Source organism: Scyliorhinus torazame, chromosome 3, assembly GCF_047496885.1.
Source record: "Scyliorhinus torazame isolate Kashiwa2021f chromosome 3, sScyTor2.1, whole genome shotgun sequence".
In the NCBI taxonomy this organism is placed as follows: Eukaryota; Metazoa; Chordata; class Chondrichthyes; order Carcharhiniformes; family Scyliorhinidae; genus Scyliorhinus; species Scyliorhinus torazame.
In genome coordinates this window covers 105515334-105536393 of record NC_092709.1, presented here as the reverse complement: position 1 = coordinate 105536393, position 21060 = coordinate 105515334, and the positions used below count along the sequence as shown (strand labels likewise).

General features: G+C 49.5%; 1 long non-coding RNA gene across 1 annotated transcript in view; it reads right to left on the bottom strand.

Annotated features, from left to right (window-relative positions):
- LOC140409517 (uncharacterized) overlaps positions 1–19916 on the bottom strand; it is a 62689-nt gene extending 42773 nt beyond the window's left edge. The window contains exon 1 of the long non-coding RNA XR_011940369.1: positions 19861–19916. This is a non-coding gene — a long non-coding RNA (uncharacterized lncRNA). The remainder of the gene's footprint in view (positions 1–19860) is intronic.
- Between the last annotated feature and the right edge of the window lie 1144 nt (positions 19917–21060).

Below are 21060 nucleotides of genomic sequence, written 5' to 3'. Positions count from 1 at the left end.
CCCGCCCCTTTGAACGCCTCAGCGTGGACTTCAAAGCACCCCTCCCCTCCACCGACCGCAGCGCGTATTTTCTCAATGTGGTCGACGAATATTCCAGATTCCCCTTCGCCATCCCATGCCCTGATATGACGTCTGCTACCGTCATCAAAGCCCTCAACACAATCTTCGCTCTGTTCGGATTCCCCGCCTACGTCCACAGCGACAGGGGATCCTCATTTATGAGTGATGAGCTGCGCCAGTACCTGCTCAACAGGGGCATTGCCTCGAGCAGGACGACCAGCTACAACCCCCGGGGAAACGGGCAGGTGGAGCGGGAGAATGGGACGGTCTGGAAGGCCGTCCAGCTGGCCCTATGGTCCAGAAATTTTCCGGCCTCCCGCTGGCAGGAGGTGCTCCCCGACGCACTTCACTCTATTTGGTCGCTCCTGTGCACGGCTACTAACAAAACCCCCCATGAACGTCTCTTTGCCTTCCCCAGGAAGTCCACCTCCGGGGTTTCGCTCCCAACGTGGCTGGCAGCGCCAGGACCCGTTCTCCTCCGCAAGCACGTGCGGCTCCACAAGGCGGACTCGTTGGTTGAGAGGGTACAGCTACTCCACGCAAACCCGCAGCACGCCTACACAGCGTACCCCGACGGCCGCCAAGACACAGTCTCCCTCAGGGACCTGGCACCAGCTGGGTCCCCCCCCCTGCCCCGGCGCCACCCTCCCTTCTCCCAGCACACCCCACCACAGTCCCTGCTCCAGGATAATCCGTCCTCCCCTTGGTCCCACCCGGGGATGAAGAGGATTTCAACACGCTCCCGGAGTCACCGACGACCGAGCCGACGCCTGACTCACCACCAGCACTGCGGCGCTCTCAACGACGGATCAAGGCACCCGACCGTCCCAATTTGTAACCTTCTCTGAAATTTTAATGACAACCTGTATGTAAATAGTTTTCCACCACTCACACTGGACTCATTTTTAACAGGGGGTGAATGTGCCACTGTTGTGTTATATTGTATATACTGCACTGCATATGAGGGTATTACAGTAAGGCCTCTGTACTACAGGCATGGGGGTAGATCCCTGCCTACTGGCTCCGCCCAGTAGGCGGAGTATAAATGTGTGTGCTCGCTGAACTGCAGCCATTTCGACAGCAGCTGTCGGAGGCCACACTTTTCTGTGTAATAAAGCCTCGATTACTCTCTACTCTCATCTCGTCGTAATTGATAGTGTATCAGGCTCCAAGTTGATGAGGAGAAGAGTGAGCTTGGAACACTGCAATGTATCACTGTGATGTGTCGACCACATAACTGAGCAATGTTCTGTCTAAAACCAAAAGAGAAAATGGAAAATCTCAGCAGGTCTGGCAGCATCTGTAAGGAGAGAAACAAGCTAATATTTCGAGTCCAGATGATCGTTTGTCAAAGCTAAAAGGCATAAAAAGTGGGAGATATTTATACTGGAGGGTGAGGGAATGAAAGATGAGTCATAGCTACAGATTACAAGGGAAAGGAGTGCTAATAGCTACAGAAACCAAGGGAAAAGAGTGCCATTGGCAGTCCCCAGACAGAATAAAAGATGTGAAAGGACAAACAGCAGAGAAACTAAAATCAGAGGGTAAACTGTAACAGATGTAGATGTGGGGAGGGGGGGGGACATGGGTAGGAGAGAGGTAAAATGGGGAAAAGGGCAGAAGGGGAAGCAAATGGGAAAAAAGGTAAGGAAAGCGGGGATAAGATAGGGGGGAAAGAGTGGGAGGAAAAAAATATATAAAGAAAGACAAGAAAGAAATAAAAGGTAAAAGGCAGTTAAAATCAAATGGAATGAAAACAAAGGGGTCGAGGTGGGGTAAAGCTCATCATCTGATGTTGTTGAATTCAATGTTGAGACCGGAAGGTGTAGCAATGGGTACCCACATGGGTCCTAGCTATGCTTGCCTTTTGATGGGGTATGTGGAACATTCCTTGTTCCAGGCCTACCCTCATCCCCTCCCACAACTCCTTTACCGGTATATTGATGACTATTTTGGTGCCGCTTTGTGCTCCTGTCCGGACCTGGAAAAATTCATCAACTTTGCTTCCAGTTTCCAGCCCTCCATCACTTTCACCTGGTCCATCTCAGACACTTCCCTTCCCATCCTTGATCTTTCTGTCTCCATTTCCGGCAATAGACTATCTACTAATATCTACCACAAGCCTACTAACTCCCACAGCTATCTAGACTGCAGCTCTTCGCATCCTACACCCTGTAAGGACTCCATCCCTTTCTCTCAGCTCCTTCGCCTCCGTCGCCTTTGTTCCGATGATGCCACTTTCCAAAGTGGTCCTTCTTCCTCAACCGTGATTTCCCACCTACAGTTGTTGACAGGGCCCTCAACAGTGTGCGGTCCATCTCCCGCGCCACTACCCTCGCCCCCTCCCCTCCCTCCCAGAACATGGATAGAGTCCCCCTCGTTCTCACATTTCATCCCACCAGCCTCCGTATGCAAAGCATAATCCTCCGCCATTTTTGCCAACTCCAGGGTGATGCCACCACCAAACACATCTTCCCTTCACTCCCTCTGTCAGCATTCCACAGAGACCGATCCCTCCTAATAATCTAGTTTACTCCTCCACCATACCCAGTACCTCTCCCATCACCCATGGTACCTTCCCATGCAATCACAGAAGATGTAACACCTGCCCCTTTACCTCTTTCATGCTTAGCATCCCAGACCCAAAACACACATTCCAGGTTAAGCAGCGTTTCACTTGCACCTCTTTCAATTTGGTCTATTGCATTCGCTGCTCCCAATGTGGTCTCCTCCATATCGGAGAGACCAAACGCAGACTGGGTGATCGCTTTGCTGAGCACCTTCTGTCTGTGTGCATTCAGGACCCTGACCTCCCCATTGCTTGCCATTTTAACGCAAGACCCTGCTCCCATGCCCACATGTCTATCCTTGGCCTGCTGCAATGTTCCAGTGAAGCTCAACGCAAACTGGAGGACAGCATCTCTCTGGGGACTGCCATTAGCACTCCTTTCCCTTGGGTTTTTGTGGCTATGACTCATCTTTCATTCCCTCACCCTCCAGTATAAATATCTCCCACTTTCTATGCCTTTTAGCTTTGACAAAGGATCATCTGGACTCAAAACGTTAGCTCTTTTCTCTCCCTACAGATGCTACCAAACCTGCTGAGATTTTCCAGCATTTTCTCTCATGGTTTCAGATTCCAGCATCTGCAGTAATTTGCTTTTATCCAATGTTCTGTATGAATTACATTGGTGGTGTGATATCAGATATTTAGATCATACATCCCATTGATTGGCTGGTCAACCCAAACAGCGCGCTGCTTTGGTTGTATCCGAGGGGCCAGTATTAAGACCATTGCTCTTTTTGTTACAAATTAATGACCTGGACTTGAGCATAAACGGCATTATTTCCAGGTTTGTTGTAACTCTGAAATGCAGTAAAAAGTGTGAAAGATGATAACAGACTTCAGGAGGACATAGAGAGACCAGTGAAAAGGGCCAAACATGTGGTGGGTGAAACTCAATGCAGATATGTCTGAAGTAATGTATTTTGGAAGAAAGAGTAAAAAGTAATATACGTTACATGATATAATTGTCAAGGTGGTGCAGGAGCAGAAGTCTGGGGTTTCACAAATAGAAATCTTTGGAGGTGGCAGAATAATTTGATCGGGTTGCTAAAATATGGGTCCTTTACCTTATTAAGAGCTCCCTTGTAGCAAGAGTATTTAATCGGGTCAGAGGGTGGTAAGGGGGACCCTACAACTTCCCATTTCTGCCCCAAATATGTCCAGGACAGGAAGGCTCATGAATGGCCTTCTTGCCCTGTCATCAATTAAGCCCCTTAATGTCTGCTTAGGAGTCTCATCCTACCCATTCAGCCAGCAGCGGGTCAGTGACTTGCCAAGTGGGAGGCCCGATAGGTAAACCCAGTCAGGCTTGCAGGATTCGGAGTGGAGATCCCTTGTTCAAAGACACTCGGTGCCTGAACGTGGGACCTGGCATCTGGAAGGGGTTCCCGCTGAAAACCACCCCCGCCCTTACTGCTGAGGCTCCCCTCCTCTCTGACCACCTCTTCTGATTAGTAAGTTTGCAGACGACACAAAGGTTGGTGGAATTAATAATATTGTGGATAGTGATGAGGACTGTCAGAGGATACAGCAGGATTTAGATTGTTTGGAGACTTGGGCGGGGAGATGGCAGATAGAGTTTAATCCGGACAAATGTGAGGTAATGCATTTTGGAAGGTCTAATGCAGGTAGGGAATATACAGTGAATGGTAGAACCCTCAAGAGTATTGACAGTCAGAGAGATCTAGGTGTACAGGTTCACAGGTCACTGAAAGGGGCAACACAGGTGGAGAAGGTCATTAAGAAGGCATACGGCATGCTTGCCTTCATTGGCCAGGGCATTGAGTATAAAACTTGGCAAGTCATGTTGCAGCTGTATAGAACCTTAGTTAGGCCACTCTTGGAGTATCGCCATACAACCAGAAGGATATGGAGGCTTTAGAGAGGGTGCAGAAGAGATTTACCAGGATGTTGCCTGGTATGGAGGGTATTAGCTATGAGGAGAGGTTGGATACACTTGGTTTGTTCTCACTGGAACGACGGAGGTTGAGGGGCTACCTGATATAGGTCTACAAAATTATGAGGGGCATAGACAGGGTGGATAGACAGAGTCTTTTTCCCAGGGTAGAGAGGTCAATTGCTAGTGAACATAGGTTTAAGGTGCGAGGGGCAAGGTGTACGAGGCAAGATTTTTGCACAGAGGGTAGTGGGTGCCTGGAACTCGCTGCCGGAGGAGGTGGTGGAAGCAGGGACGATAGTGATGTTTAAGGGGTATCTTGACAAACACATGAATAGGATGGGAATAGAGGGATATGGACCCAGGAAGTGTAGAAGATTGTAGTTTAGACAGGCAGCATGGTCGGCGCAGTCTTGGAGGGCTGAATGGCCTGCTCCTATGCTGTACATTTATTTATTCTTTGTTCTTTGTTCCCTCACGAGTACCATCCCGCGACACCCTCCCACCGCAGCCCCCACCATCACACGTCTATGCCGGTCCCTCGGCGATTCTGGCCTTGTGGGTGTGCAGTACTGGCAGCAGCCACTGCCTCCCAGGTGACGCTGCTGAGCGATAAAGAACCGCTGGTTTCTGATTGGTCTCTCCAGCCGACAGCTGGGACCTCCTGTCACCTACATTAAATTATGCCCATGAGTGTCAAAGCGAGGAAGATATGCTATGGATACAGAACTGGCTCTGTCACAGAAGGCAAAGGGTAGCAATAGAAGAGTGTTTTTCTGAATGGGAGGTTGTGACTAGTGACGTTCCACGGGGATCTGTGCTGAGGCCTCTGTTGTTTGTAGTATAAGTAAACGATTTGGAGGAAAATGTAGCTGGTCTGATTAGTAAGTTCGCAGATGACACCAAGGTTGGTGGAATGGCAGATAGTGTTGAGGATTGTTGAGGATACAACAGGAGATAGATAGGTTGCAGACGTGGGCAGAGAAATGGCAAATGGAGTTCAATCCAGACAAATGCGCGGTAATGCATTTTGGTAGGTCTAGTACAGAGGGCAAATGTACTGTAAATGGAAAAACTCTTAGGAATATAGAAAATCAGAGAGATCTGGGCATGCAGGTCCACAGATCTTTGAAAATGGCAACACAAGTGGTCAAGGTAGTCAAGAAAGCATACGGAATGCTTTTCTTCATTGCACGGGGCATCGAGTATGAAAACTGGGAAGTCATGCCACAGTTGTATAGAACCTTGGTAAGGCCGCACTTGGAATACTGCGCACAATTCTGGTCGCCATGCTACCAGAAGGATGTGGAGGCTTTGCAGAGGGTGCAGAGGAAGTTTACCATGATGTTGACTGGTTTGGAGAGTGTTAGCTATGTGGAGACGCTGAATAGACTCGGACTGTTTTCATTAGAATGACGGAGGTTGAGAGGTGACCTGATAGAGGCATACAAGATTATGAGGGGCATGAATAGGGTGGATGGGCAGGCACTCTTTCCCAGGAGTCAGTCACCAGGGGGCATTAGTTTAAGGTCCATGGGGCAAAGTTTAGAGGAGATGTGCAAGGCAGGTTTTTTATACAGAGGGTGGTGAGTACCTGGAACGCGTTGCCAGGGGAGGTTGTGGAAGTAGATACATCAACAGCGTTGAAAAGGCATCTCGACAAATACATGGATCGGATGGATATAGAGGGAGACGGCACTAGGAAGTACCGAGGGTTTTGGCCAAAAGTGGTATCATGACCGGTACAGGCTTGGAGGGCTGAAGGGCCTATTCTTTGTTCTTTGTTCTTTGTTAAACCTTTAGCAAACACTGGTTAGGCACTAGATTCTTGACTGAATCTAAGCACCAGAATTTAGAAAGACATCAAGGCCTGAGAACGAGTGGAGAGGTAATGTACTAGAATGGTACCAGGGGCGAGGGCCTTCAGTTATGTGGAGACTACAGAAGCTGGGCTTGTTCTCCTTAGAGCACAGAAATGTACGTGAAGATTTAATACTGTAGAGGTATTCAGAACTGTGAAGGTGTTTGATGGAATAAATAGGGACAAACTGTTTCCACTGCTAGGAATGTCAACAACCAAATGACAGGGATTTAAAGTAATTGGCAAAAGTACAGCATGGAGTTGAGGCAATTTTCTTTGACACGGTTTCTTGAAATGATTCAGAAGGCCACATCTGAAAGGGTGGAGGAAGCAGATCCAATAGGAACTTTCAAAAGGGAATTGAATAAATGCTTGAAAGGGAAAAGAGTGCAGGACTTTGAGAAATGTACAGGAGTGTGACACTAATTGGATAATTCTTTCAAAGAGCTGGCATGTTAGCCAAAAGATGTGCAGGCTAGGTGGAGTGGCCGCGCTAAATTGCCCCTTAATTGGAAAAGATAATTGGGTACTCTAAATTTATATATATAAAAAAAATAAAAAAATAAAAATAAAATAAAGAGCTGGCACATGCGGGATGGGCCAAATGGGCTGTATCTCTGATTGCATCTGTGTAATTTCTCAAAAATAACATGATTTTGTATATACTGTGGGAGCACTAACCTCTCCAATTTGACCCAATGGTGTTTATATCATCTTATGAAGATATTTTCACAAGACAGTACAAATCTCCCATAGAATTTTAAAGCCAGAGTTAAACTGTCGGATATTAGCATTTAAATAAAAACATAGAAAATAGAAGCAGGAAGAGGCCATTCGGCCCTCCGAGCCTGCTCTGCAATTCATTATGATCATGGCTGATCATCCAACTCAATAGCCTGACCCCGCCTTCCTGCCATATTGTTGTGACTCAAAATAACAGGGGCCAGATTCTCCGTTTCTGAGGCTAAGTGTGGAGGACCTGTGGCGTTTTACGTGGAAACAATCGGCGGCACCCCCTCACCGATCTTGTGACCAGTGAGGGACTAACAGCTGCTCGCGTAAAACTCCCGGCCTCCACGAAATAAACGGCCAGAGAATGGCTGGGTCTGTGGTCTGAAGTGGTCGCACCGTAAAATATGGCGCCGGCCGAGCATGGACCCGGCCTGCCAGATAGTGCCCCCCTGACCACCTACCCGCCACCCCCTGGCCACCCTCCACCAGTCCCCCAGCCCTCTCTGAAGAGCCCCCGGCCAGTAGCATAGCCCCCGCCCACACTGAGTTCCCGCACAGCTGAGACCACAAGTGAACCGCGCCATTGGGAACTTGGCCCCTTGGGGATGGAGGGACGTCAGGTGATGCGCTGAGGCCGTCCCAACGGTGTGCGGCGCTTGCTGCGATGACACTGTTTCAGAGGGGGCGGAGCATGTGAAACCTGCATCAAACAGACCCCCCTCCACACCCCCACCCCGATTTCAGCATCAAAAGGGATTTTCCACCAGATTGCCGCTTACAGAATTGGCGTTGGGGAATGGAAAATCCCACCCCAGGTTTACAAAAGATTGCACGATAATTAAATTTGTGCGGTAACTATAGCCCCTGTTGCATTCCATTGCTCTGGAACTCGAAAGCTATTAGTTGGTTGCATTTGTACAGTAGAACCTAATTAAAGGTCCCTTAGATAAATGGAGCATGTCTGAATCAGTACAGACGTTATAAACTATTTCAACCAAATTTATATGGGAGATGTACTCTATCTATAGAACTGTTGAATCTATTTGAAATGCTACATAGATGAATATTGGCTCATCTATAACCTTATGCAGTTTTGATGTCAAAAATCAAATACATTGCCAAGATAAATAAATCATTTACCCAGTTTATGGCATGTCCACACAAGAGCTGACACAAGTCTTTCAGTCCCAGATATCAATGCATTGTGTGGTTTAATAAACCTCTTCTGTGTTTCAACATTGCCTTGTCGATCATCTTGCAAGATAACAAGGTTGAAATGTGAAATCCATGTAACCCACATACTCTACACCAGCCACCATCATTTTTATGGCAGTAAATATTCTCATGCTGGTGATTAATATGGAGTCAGGATTAGTGGCATTTTATTGGGATGGCTAAGAATCAGGAGCCCAGATCTCACAGCAGCTTTCTCAGTTCCCTATGGGGCACAGTTTGGTAGGGATACTTGGTGTGAGACTTATTTGTAGAGTGTTGCGCTGTTGAGACAGTGAAGGTCATGACAGATAGCTCTATTGCTATTCTCAATTGACCTGAGAAAGAGAATGAGATCAATAGCAGCAAGGGTGAGCTGTGAGGGGAGCTGCATTTGGCCAACAGAGAAATAAAGGACAGAGCAGTTGAGCTCATAGAGGTTTTATCTACCGAACAGGGTCCATAGAGGCTCAACATCTGCTTGAGGAGGAGAGCTTCTGAAGGTTGAGATTGCCCACAAGACCTGCTGCCTGTTGGACGTGCCTCCTTTTGCCCATTCATTATCAGAGCTGTGAACATCACAACGATTCTCAACTTCCTCGCTTCTGATTCTTCCTAGGACACTTCTGGGGATTTGATGAAGATCCCACAGTCAGCTGCACATAAAAGAAAGAATTTGCAGCTATGTGGCACCTTTCACAACCTCAGGATATCCCAAAGTGCTTTACACTTTGAAGGACATTTGCAGTGTAGTCGCTGTTGTATAGTAGGAAATGTGACAGCCAGTTTGCACACAGCAAACTCTTACAAATAACCGTATCATACGCCAGATAACCTGTCTCAGTGATGCTGTTTGAGGGATAACTACTGACAGGAGACCAAGGGCAACTTCCCTGCTCATATTCAAAATAGTACCATGGGATTATGTCCACCTGAGAGGGCAGGCGAGGCCTTGGTGTAATGTCGCTTTCAAAAGGTGGCACCTCCAACAGTGTAGCATTCTCTCAGTACTGCACTGTAAGGTTAGATGAGATTTTGTGTTCAGTTCTGTGGAGTAGATCTTAAACAAAAACCTTCTGGCTCAAAGATGAGATGACCTGCATATGGGGTGACAGACAGATTGTTTGCTTGGCCTGGGAGGTATATAGGTTTGTCCTGTGATGAAAATAGTAGGAATGAGTGGGCACTTGAATTTGTGTGGATCGCGCAAGTGCCGAATGCCAGCAGTTGAACACAGGTAGTAATCTGGGCCCCTTCCATCAACCAGAAGCATCTGCCAATCAGGAGATATTCCAGTCCATCGATGTTCAGCAGATGTGCCATCACAGAAAAAAAGTTCATGGAGGTCTGCGTTGTACTGCCAGAGTACTGCCATGTTGCTTTCATGCTCAATAACCCAACGTCTCCAACATGTCAGGTCAAGAACCAGGCTTAATGGTTCCTCAATGAACCGATTGTAAGGTGATAAAAAAACATGCTCCCTGCTGATAATACCCCCTGAAGAACCCGACCACTGAACACCAGGAGCACTGTAACACAAACCATATGACAACTAGATATGTCACTGACCAAGCAGTCAGCGTGTTCAAGTTGCACTTCAGGTGTCTGGACAAACCTGAATCCCTTTCAGTATTCGTTCATGTGGATGTCTAGAATAATTGAGAGTGTTGTGCACAACATAGCTCGACAGTGAAGACGAGAAGTGCAAGAGGAACAAAGCCCTCGTATTCCTCTTCTGATGTTGATTCCAATAGAGATGAGGAGGACAAGGAAGGGGTAGAGGAAAGTGAAATCCCTAACGCCAGACCAGCAGATCACATGCCTGCTCAGTATGCTAGGGATACCCTGACAGTTCAAAGGCTAATTGGTCACTCACATGGGACAAAAGTTGTCTCGTCTGATGAGTCTTCATCATCTCTGGATAGGGACTTGTTTTCTTTGCCAGCTAACATTGGAGTAAAGAACAGATGGATCTGTTTTAAACATGGTTTTGACTTACGCCAAAGCGTTCCAGCCCTGCTGCGGTGGGTTTTCTTGTGGCGTATGTGGCGATCCATTCAAATCCCCATTGACTTTGGGTGAGAAAATCCTGCCTTTCTTTCTTCTGGTCCCTTGTGGGACAATGGGCAGTAAGACTCTGCCACCTGCCCTAGTCTATTGCAATCTTCTTCACTACAAACCAGATGCTGTCCTGCTCTTGAAGGTCCTCTTTTAAATGAATTCCACCATGTTCTATGGCCATCCCCAACTTATTCATTCATCTGCTGCTGTCCATTCTACTGCCATTCCACTCTTGCATACCTCTGGGAGCTGAAGTAAGTGTCCTGCCAGCCTCAGTTGTCTCTCCATCACAACATCGCACAGGCAGCTCTGAACAGGTCTTTGTAGCACTTCTTCATTGGTGATGCTGTCTCTCCATACAATGCCCAGGATCATACGTTGGCAGATTTGCTGTCCTCTTCCATGTCTCACAGCTACTGCTGCGGACATATAGAGATTCAGTTTCATGGCTGTATTGATGGTGTTGGCTGCCCCGGCCATGTGGAGGCACGATTCTTGGACGATTGATATCCTTTTGCCGATTCTTGTGTGAACATTAATCTCGACATCACCATCCCTGGAGATGTTGCTTCCCAGGTACGGGAAGTGGTTGGCACCTTCGATGTTCGGTTGCCTGATGCTTTTGCCCAGTCTCCATTAACTTGGTTTTCTTGCAGCTGACGCGCAGACCAACATTGGCGCCGCTACCCTCAAGACTGGTGGACTTGCAGCACGCGCAGCCCTTCAGCGAGTAAGGTGATGTCTGCAGAATCCAAGTCTAGCAACTGGCGGTGTTGCCATGGGATGTCAAAGTTTGCATCCGTCATTGCCTTCCTCATGATGGAATTAATAACCAAGATGAAAGGGAATGTGGAGAGTATGCAGCCTTGCCATTCTCCTGTAATGATGTTGAAAGATACCATGGTGCCCGTGGTGATCTTGATGCAGCAACTGGAGCCACAATAAAATGCTTTGAGGATATCCTTGTACCATGATGGGATGCTGTTATGTCTTACAATGTAGCAGGGTACATTAATATCTCTCAAAGCCTTTGTCACAGATCTGTACGAATGTTGAAATGCGCATGATTGAAATGATCATATTTGGTAAAGTTAAGTCAATTCATGATGACTTTGATTTGGTGAAGATATAGGTCTCAGAGATTAATGTTGTTACACTGCTCCAATCTCACCACTTCCAATCATCAGGGGAGCTAAGATGCTGTGCATTCCCAATTCTTATTCTGCTTGGTAAAACTCCGTGCCAAATCTCCTGCTGCTCACCTCCTGTTCAACCTCCAGCTACACATTCTTTGTGAAGGCAACAGCTTTCGTTTTCCTATTGCGGAGAAAGGGCGCCTCCTTTCTGACCCTCGCAGAAGCTCACCGAATCTGAGTTTCTGTTTCAGTCTGGACGATGAGAGAGAGGTGTTGAGTGGGGCAACCTCATGCTGAGAAAAGCAGACAATTCCACACGATAAAAACACGGCTTTGTGCGCTTTCCAAGGGCTGGTGCAGACTTGATGGGCCGAATGGCCTCCTTCTGCACTATAAATTCTATGATTCTGTGTCCCAACTGCAGCAATTGGAGGAAGAGGAGTATTGGCTACAGGCAGCGGTGAGGTGTAATAATGACAAACAATGGCTGGAATTCTCTGGTTGTTTCGATTCACCTTTCCTGCCGGCAGTGCTTCGCCACCCCGGGTTTCCCGGCCCGTGGGAAATCCCATTGCCAAGCGGCTGGAGGATGGGATCCTGTCGCAAGCGGTTGGTGCGCTGCCGAGAACACACTATTTGGAATCGGAGAACCCAGCCCAATATCTTTGGCTCTCTCCACAATCACTCTTTCCTTCTTCATATATTTCAAGCTTCTAGTTAATACATTGAACTCGTGCACACATTTCTAGCCTTGGGGTGGGGGAGATTAGTGGACTAATTCCCACAACTTTGACTGGTGCACAGGCCATCAGTATTCTTCAGCTTAATTGTGAGATTTGTCTGTGTTTCCCAGTGTGGGGTTCATCTGTGCACAGATCCTATTCATTGATGCAGCGGTGTTTACTTAAACATGGGATGAACATTTCAATAAATAGGTAGGGCGGACAGTGGCCAATCTAGATTTAGACGGTGGTAGGACAGATGGGATTTGCAAGCCCTGAAGAGGCTGCAGTGGAGATTTGCCAGGATGGTTCCAGGATTGAGGGATTCTAGCCACCAGGTTAGGATGGAGAATCTGGGGTTCTTCTGGAGCAATGGAAATAGACAGGAGTTTCTAGAGAGGTGTACAAGATATTGACGGTTTGGACAAAGGCAGACAAAGAAAAGCTGTTGCCAGGAGCTGATGGTACAAGGACGAGTAGACACAGATTGAAGGTTTTGGGGAAAAGGTGCTGGGGGAATGTGAGGAAGAGTGCTTTTCTGCAGCAAGTGATAATAATCTGGAATTCCATACCTGCAAAGAGCAGTGCAAGCAGTGACCATCAATGAATTAAAAAGGAAAGTGGATGGACACTTGAGGGAACTAAACTTGCTGGGGCAAGGTGAAGCCGGGCAATGGGACTGACTGGCTTGTTGTACAGAGTGCTGGCAAGGACTCAATGGGCCACATGGCCTCCTTCTATACTGTAATGGCCACAAGACTGTAAACGAAAGATACCCTCTGAGACTCAATGGCCTGTTGGTTCCTGCTCATATATTGGGCTGGGTTCTCCGTTTGGGAGACTATGGGTTGGATTCTCCGCCCCTCTGTGCCACATTCCTGTTTTACCCCACCGATGGGATGCTCCGTTACGCCGGCTGGTGAATGGGGTTTCCCATTGTGGGGCAGTCCCACGCCGTTGGCAAAATGGAAAATCCTGGCGGCGGAGAATCCCGCTCTATGTGTTGACGCTGGCATGGCAACAGTGGTGTTTTACACCCGAAAAATAGCGCAAAACATCCACTGATCCTCCATCTGGTGGGGGACTAGCAGGTATGCAGGGTAAAGCGCCTGGCTCTTGCTGCGGATACGGCTGGAGAATTACCGGGTCCGTGGCCACACATGCGCACGGCAGCGACCTGCAGCGGCCGCGCCGTGCAACATGGCACCGGCCGCACGCGGACCCGGCCTGCCAAATAGTGCCCCCTTTTGGCCAGGCTCGCTACCCCCGGACCACCCCCCACCAGTGCCCACAGCCCCTACCAAAGACCACCCTGCCCGCGAATCGGCTCCCCCCCCCCCCCCCCCCCGCGACTGTGGCGGCGCTGGACTGAGTCCGCAACCGCCACGCTGGGTTCCCGAAATAAATAGCACACGCGCCCCACGCCGTCAGGAACTCGGCCCATCGGGGGCGGAGCATCGAGGGGAGGGCCTCAGCTAACGTCCTGAGGCTGTCCCAACAGCGTGCGGTGTACTCTGCAAGTATGCCGTTTTGGAGGGGGCGGAGCATCACAAAAGCAGCGCCGCCCCCGATTTCGGCAGCAACGGGGAATCTTCGGCCGAACGCGATTTCGGAGTCAGAGACCGAGAGAATCCCGCCCCTAGTTTTACAGTATTCAAACACATTTCCATGTCATGCCCAAGTTGCCTCACCCCTTGGGTGAGCTGAGGCAATAATTATTGGAAAGTCATCTGCATGCCATGGTTTAGCTGGAATTAACTCAGAACAGATTGCAAATGAAACCTAGGATATTCTGTTCAGTGGGACTTTTAAAAATGTATATCATAGAATTTACAGTGCAGAAGGAGGCCATTCAGCCCATCGAGTCTGCACCGGCCCTTGGAAAGAGAACCCTACTTAAGCCCCATGCCTCTTTGGCAATTTTAAAGCATTCTGTGAACAAGTTGGGAACAATGAAAGAAATTCTACTCATGTAATTTATATCTGTTGATATTAACAAGACAATGAACATAATTCATCTCATGTAGTTGTGTAAGGACGCTGGGCAGGATTTCTGAGACTAAGAGCAGGATTCTCTGTTGCCCGAAGCCGATATCGTAATCAACAATCGGGCGGAGAATCCATCTTGACTCCAAAATCGGGGGCGGTGCCTGTTTTCGGATACTCCTCCGCCTCCAAAACCCGAGTACACCGCCAGCTGTTGGGATGGCCACAGGACGTCACCTGAAGGCCCTCCCCCGATGCCCCGCCCCCGATGGACCGAGTTCCCGACGGCACGGGACACGTGTGCTCTGCGTTTTTGTCAACCTCGCGTGGTGGCTGCGGACTGTCACAGTTTGGGGGGGGAGCATCTCCGCAGGCTGAGGGGTGGGGGACTTCGGCGGGGGCTGCTGGGACTGGTGGGGGGTGGTCCGGGAGTGCAAGGGAAGGTATAGGGGAGCACTGTCTGGCAGGCCGGTCTACGCGTGGCCAGTGGCATGTTGTACGCCGCTACCGCGGCAGGTCGTCGCTGTGCGTACGCGCGACCATGGATCCAGAAATTCTACAGTTGTTTAAGTTGGGAATGCCGGGAGTTTTCCGTGGCACGGCTGCTAGCCCCCCACCAGGCGGAGCATCGGTGCAGGTGCGGCACCGACTTTTTCATCGTAAAATTAGACATTTCCTCTGGACAATCTAGCCTGAAGTGCTGACACCAACACAGGTTTTGTGGACTTTCACGACAGAACAACTGGTGCCGCATCTGGACCGATTGTGTTACTGTTTAGGGGCAAGCACCAGTGCCACGTGGAACACGATCGATTCGAATGAGAAACAGCACCAAATTCTCCGGTTTTCCCATTGGCACTCAGGAGGCTGACAAGCTGCAGCCACATATAGACATTTCACTCACCATACACACCATCCCTGCCAACAAAATGGCAGTTCGACGCGCGGTCCCATGTTTTGCGAATGCAGAGCTTGAGACCCTCCTGGAGGAGAGGAGGACAGGGTGGGAAGGAGGCTGCCAGCTGCCGCGTTCGCCGTGCCTGGGTGCAGGTGGCAGAGGGGGTCCGGGCCATGGGCAACGTTGTCCAGACCGGCCAGCAGCGCCTCAAAAAACTGCACAGCCTTTTCAGTGTGGCCAGGGTGAGTAGGCAGCACTGTGTCCTTGGCACCAACCCCTTCCCACATACCCGTAAGCTTACACCCCGCAAACCGGAGGGGGGCGAACCCCTAGCCTGCACCACATGTTGACACCCATATCGGCCGTCATGACTGGGTGCCCTGGCCATTGAAGCCACCAGCTACCCAGCCCTTGAGCTGCATGCGTCAGACTGTCTATCGCTGTTGTTGTTTGTTTCTCCCCCTCCCCAGGAGAAGGCTGCGCACAATCTACAGGAATAGTGCCAGAAGACTGGAGGATAGCAAATGTTGTCCCCTTGTTCAAGAAGGGGAGTAGAGACAACTCCGGTAACTATAGACCAGTGAGCCTTACTTCTATTGTGGGCAAAATCTTGGAAAGGTTTATAAGAGATAGGGTGTATAATCATCTGGAAAGGAATAATTTGATTAGAGATAGTCAACATGGTTTTGTGAAGGCTAGGTCATGCCTCACAAACCTTATTGAGTTCTTTGAGAAGGTGACCAAACAGGTGGATGAGGGTAAAGCAGTTGATGTGGTGTATATGGATTTCAGTAAAGCGTTTGATAAGGTTCCCCACGGTAGGCTACTGCAGAAAATACAGAGGCATGGGATTCAGCGTGACTTAGCAGTTTGGATCATAAATTGGCTAGCTGGAAGAAGACAAAGGGTGGTGGTCGATGGGAAATGTTCAGACTGGAGTCCAGTTACTAGTGGTATACCACAAGGATCTGTTTTGGGGCCACTGCTGTTTGTCATTTTTATAAATGACCTGGAGGAGGGTGTAGAAGGATGGGTGAGCAAATTTGCAGATGACACTAAAGTCGGTGGAGTTGTGGACAGTGCAGAAGGATGTTACAAGTTACAGAGGGACAGAGATCAGCTGCAGCGCTGGGCTGAGAGGTGGCAAATGGAGTTTAATGCAGAAAAGTGTGAGGTGATTCATTTTGGAAGGAATAACAGGAAGACAGATTACTGGGCTAATAGTAAGATTCTTGGCAGTGTGGATGAGCAGAGAGATCTCGGTGTCCATGTACATAGATCCCTGAAAGTTGTTACCCAGGTTGAGAGGGTTGTTAAGTAGGCGTACGCTGTGTTAGCTTTTATTGGTAGAGGGATTGAGTTTCGGAGCCATGAGGTCATGTTGCAACTGTACAAAACTCTGGTGCGGCCGCATTTGGAGTATTGCGTGCAATTCTGGTCGCCGCATTATAGGAAGGATGTGGAAGCTTTGGAAAGGGTGCAGAGGAGATTTACCAAAATGTTGCCTGGTATGGAGGGAAGATCTTATGAGGAAAGGCTGAGGGACTTACGGCTGTTTTCGTTAGAGAGAAGAAGGTTAAGAGGTGACTTAATTGAGGCATAAAAGATGATCAGAGGATTGGATAGGGTGGACAGTGAGAGCCTTTTTCCTCGGATGGTGATGTCTAGCACGATGGGACATAGCTTTAAATTGAGGGGAGATAGATATAAGACAGATGTCAGAGGTAGGTTCTTTACTCAGAGAGTAGTAAGGGCGTGGAATGCCCTGCCTGCAACAGTTGGACTCACCAACACTAAGGGCATTCAAATGGTCATTGGATAGACATATGGACGATAAGGGAATAGTGTAGATGGGCTTTAGAGTGGTTTCACAGGTCGGCGCAACATCGAGGGCCGAAGGGCCTGTACTGCGCTGTAATGTTCTATAACCGCCGGGAGCGGGAGAAGACAGAGGGGGACCGCAGGACGTGCGGTCCTTCACTGTGGCTGAGCAGATGGCCTTGGACGTGGTAGGCTGACTGGAGGAAAGGGAGGTCACCGAGGTGGAGTTCGGCCATGGGTGAGGAAGTGAGACCCCGCTTATTTGCGGTTCCCCGTGACACGTGTGTCAACCCGCTCAACACTACCCGCACACCACCTTCACTCCCCACTGTCCGCACCCACACACCACTCTCACACCACCCTCAACCCCCCACCATCCGCACCCGCACACCACCCTCACACCACCCTCACCCCCCCACCATCCGCACCCGCACACCACCCTCACACCACTCTCACCACCCCACCATCCGCACCTGCACACCACCCTCACCACCCCACCAGCCGCACCTGCACACCACCCTCACACCATCCTCACCCCCCCACCATCCGCACCCTCACACCACCCTCACCCCCCCACCATCCGCACCCTCATACCAGCTTCACCCCCCCCACCATCCGCATCCTCACACCACCCTCACACCACCCTCACCCCCCCACCATCCGCACCCGCACACCACCCTCACACCACTCTCACCACCCCACCATCCGCACCCTCACACCACCCTCACCACCCCACCATCCGCACCCACACACCACCCTCACACCACCCTCACCCCCCCACCATCCGCACCCGCACACCACCCTCACACCACTCTCACCACCCCACCATCCGCACCCTCACACCACCCTCACCCCCCCACCATCCGCACCCTCACACCACCCTCACCCCCCCACCATCCGCACCCTCATACCAGCTTCACCCCCCCACCATCCGCATCCTCACACCACCCTCACCCCCCCCCCCCCCCCCCCCCCACCATCCACACCCTCACACCACCCTCACCACCATTGCCGGAACACTGCAGCACCTTGGACTCCCCCCCTCCTGTCCTTGGTGCATCTGGTGGGCAGCGGGCAACACAGGGCGGCACCACATCCCCTGGGACATCTGAGCAGCAGATGGGCCCATCCAGGAGCGGTCGCCAAAGATGACGCCTACCAACGGGGACCCAGGTCACAGGGCAGGAATCACAGCAGGCCGCCTCCACTCCTGCTGTACCGCCTGGGGAACCACCTAGATGTAGCGTTCGGGCCCGTTAAGCCAGAAAGTTAAACACCAGTTAACTTGGCATGGGTGCAGGGCACAGTTTAGTTATAGGAGCTGGGGAACAAATCTGTCCATATTTGTCCACATTAAACACCTGTTACCACTGTTACAACCTGCCTCGGTGCTCTGTCAGATGGTTGTGAAGGGTGGGCTGCTCTCGGCTGGCCACAAAGATGGGGGGGGATTAATGGGCAGACGTTGTGGGTGGCCAAGAATCCCCACCAATCACCCCCCCTCCCCGACCATCTCCACCACCGTCACCCCAGGGATCCGATGGGACCGTGTGATGGAATGGCCAGCTCGCATGTAGGGATCATAGAATTTTACAATGCAGAAGGAGGCCATTCGGCCCATCGAGTCTGCACTGGCTCTTGGAAAGAGCACCCTACCCAAGGTCAACACCGCCACCCTATCCCCATAACCCAGTAACCCCACCCAACACTAAGGGCAATTTTGGACACTAAGGGCAATTTATCACGGCCAATCCACCTAACCTGCACATCTTTGGACTGTGGGAGGAAACCGGAGCACCCGGAGGAAACCCACGCACACACGGGGAGGATCATCCAAGTGGATGGTGGGAAGTGCTACCGTGGGCAGGAGTCAGACATTGTCAAACGATGCGGAGCACCAGAACTCATTGCAGAACGGGTTGTCATCATCATCTATCCCATGGACCTGATCCACTGTTACTGCAGATGTGTGGTACCCTGCCGATAAAGGGTAACTTTCCTGCCATTCAGACTTATTGGCAAATGCTAGGCATGATGTCCATAATGCTCCCTACAATAGGGGAGTCATTGGAAAAGGGGGTGGGGGATGCGGGGACTGATGGGTGGAAGATCACAAGCAGTATTATCAAGATATTTAAGACAGCCCAGTGGCACAATGGTTACCACAGCTGCCCCACAGTGCCAGAGACCCGGGTTCGATTCCAGCCTTGGGTGACTATCGTGTGGAGTCTGCACATTCTCCCCGTGTCTGCGTGGGTTTCCTCTGGGTGCTCCGGTTTCTTCCCACAGTTAGGTGGATTGTTAATGCTAAATTGCTCCTCAGTGTCCAAAGATGTGTAGGTTAGGTGGGGTTATGGGATTGCAGGGATAGGGCGGGAAGAGTGGGCCTAGTTAGGGTGCTGTTTTGGAGGGTCAGTGCAGACTCAATGGTCTGAATAGCCTCCTTCGACACTGTAGGGATTTTATGTCCATATCTACATTGATATTTTCTGGCAGTTGCCAGTAGAAAAGTTACGCTGTTATCTTGGTCTTGTCCTCTAGAGAGGAAGAAAGTCCAAAATAAAAAATATGTACGAGTTACCATTTGCCTGCAAGTATTCTTATATTAATGTCTGTACTCAAATCTTTAAGAAACCTTTGAAACACTTATGGTACTATTCAGATAGCCTTGTGCGTTCATGACAGTTTTGGAAAAGGACAATGGTGGTGAAATTTATCAGTAGCCCTCCCGTGAAAGAGCTGCAGAAATCCTGGATAAATAGCATAAAAGGTGCTGATTTATGCAGTTTCCGTGGCTTTTCCACCCAAATGATATTGGACGAGTGAGAAAGGTATGGTACAAGTTCACCCAAGCAATAGCCCGAAATGATGACATCACATTCTTCCCATCATTCATTGGCAATCCTACCTGATCTCCATTCAAATTGCCCCTTCCCCTATCTGGATTGAAATGCATCTGTGTCTACTTCACGGTGCAGATTTGAAAGAAAGAAACTTAATGATATCATGCGTGCATTTATAGACATTTCCTAATTTCAGCATGTGCCAATGTTTGATATTAGTTTGAGCATGGACATTTACAGACAGCCACGTAACAATTACTAACTGACAGTGACTCAAACGGGGATCCTTTTAATCGACACAGGAGCCAGGCTGTCTGCAAGTTGGAATTTGTAAAGTAGTAGGAGCTATTGAATACGAAATTGCTCTCAACTCTGTTCCTTTTTTTTCATTCAGTCTTGCATTTTAACAAACACCAAAGTAAAAGGGGCACTTTTGATTGTGTCTGGCAGTCCATTTTGCATCACTCCCAGTTTTTATTTCCATGGTTGTCTTGCTGCCACCTGTTTTACACAATCCCACAAAATCAAAATTACCTCACGCCTTAATTGAAATGGTCAGTACAAAGTCAAAGATCTGTTAATTATTAACCCGCCTGTTAAAGTGCCACTGGTTGAATGGATTATTGTGTGTTTGATGATATTTGGACATATCCTTCATTTGTATACAAAAGCAAAATATGGAAGATGCTGGAAACTGAAATACTCAACAGATCCGGCAGTATTCTCTGATGCAAGGACACAGGTCGGAAACGTTTTGCGCTGTTTCTCAGATGCTGTAGACCTGCAGAATGCTTCCAGCTGTCATCTCTGTTCTTATGCATGAAATAGAACCATAGAATTCCTACTGTGCAGAAGGAGGCAATTTGGCCTATTAGGTCTGCACCGACCCTCTGAAAGTGCACCGTACATAGGCCCACTCTCCCACCCTAAACCCATACCCAAGTAACCCCATCTAATCTGCACATCTTTGGACTGTGGGAGGAAACTGGAGCACCCGGAGGAAACCCACGCAGACATGAGGAGAATGTGCAAACTCCACACAGGCAGTGACCCAAGGCCAGAATTGAACGCAGGTCATTAAGAGGCAGCAGTGATAACCACTGTGTCACTGTGCTGCCCCCAACATGTAACAGCACAATATGGACTTCTGGTGGCAGCCATGAAGTGAGCGGTCGCTCACATAAGATGGCTCCTGCCTGGGGATTTGATTTTTGGCCATTTTTGCCCATTTAACTGGTGCTGTGCAGGTGAAAAAGTGATATAAT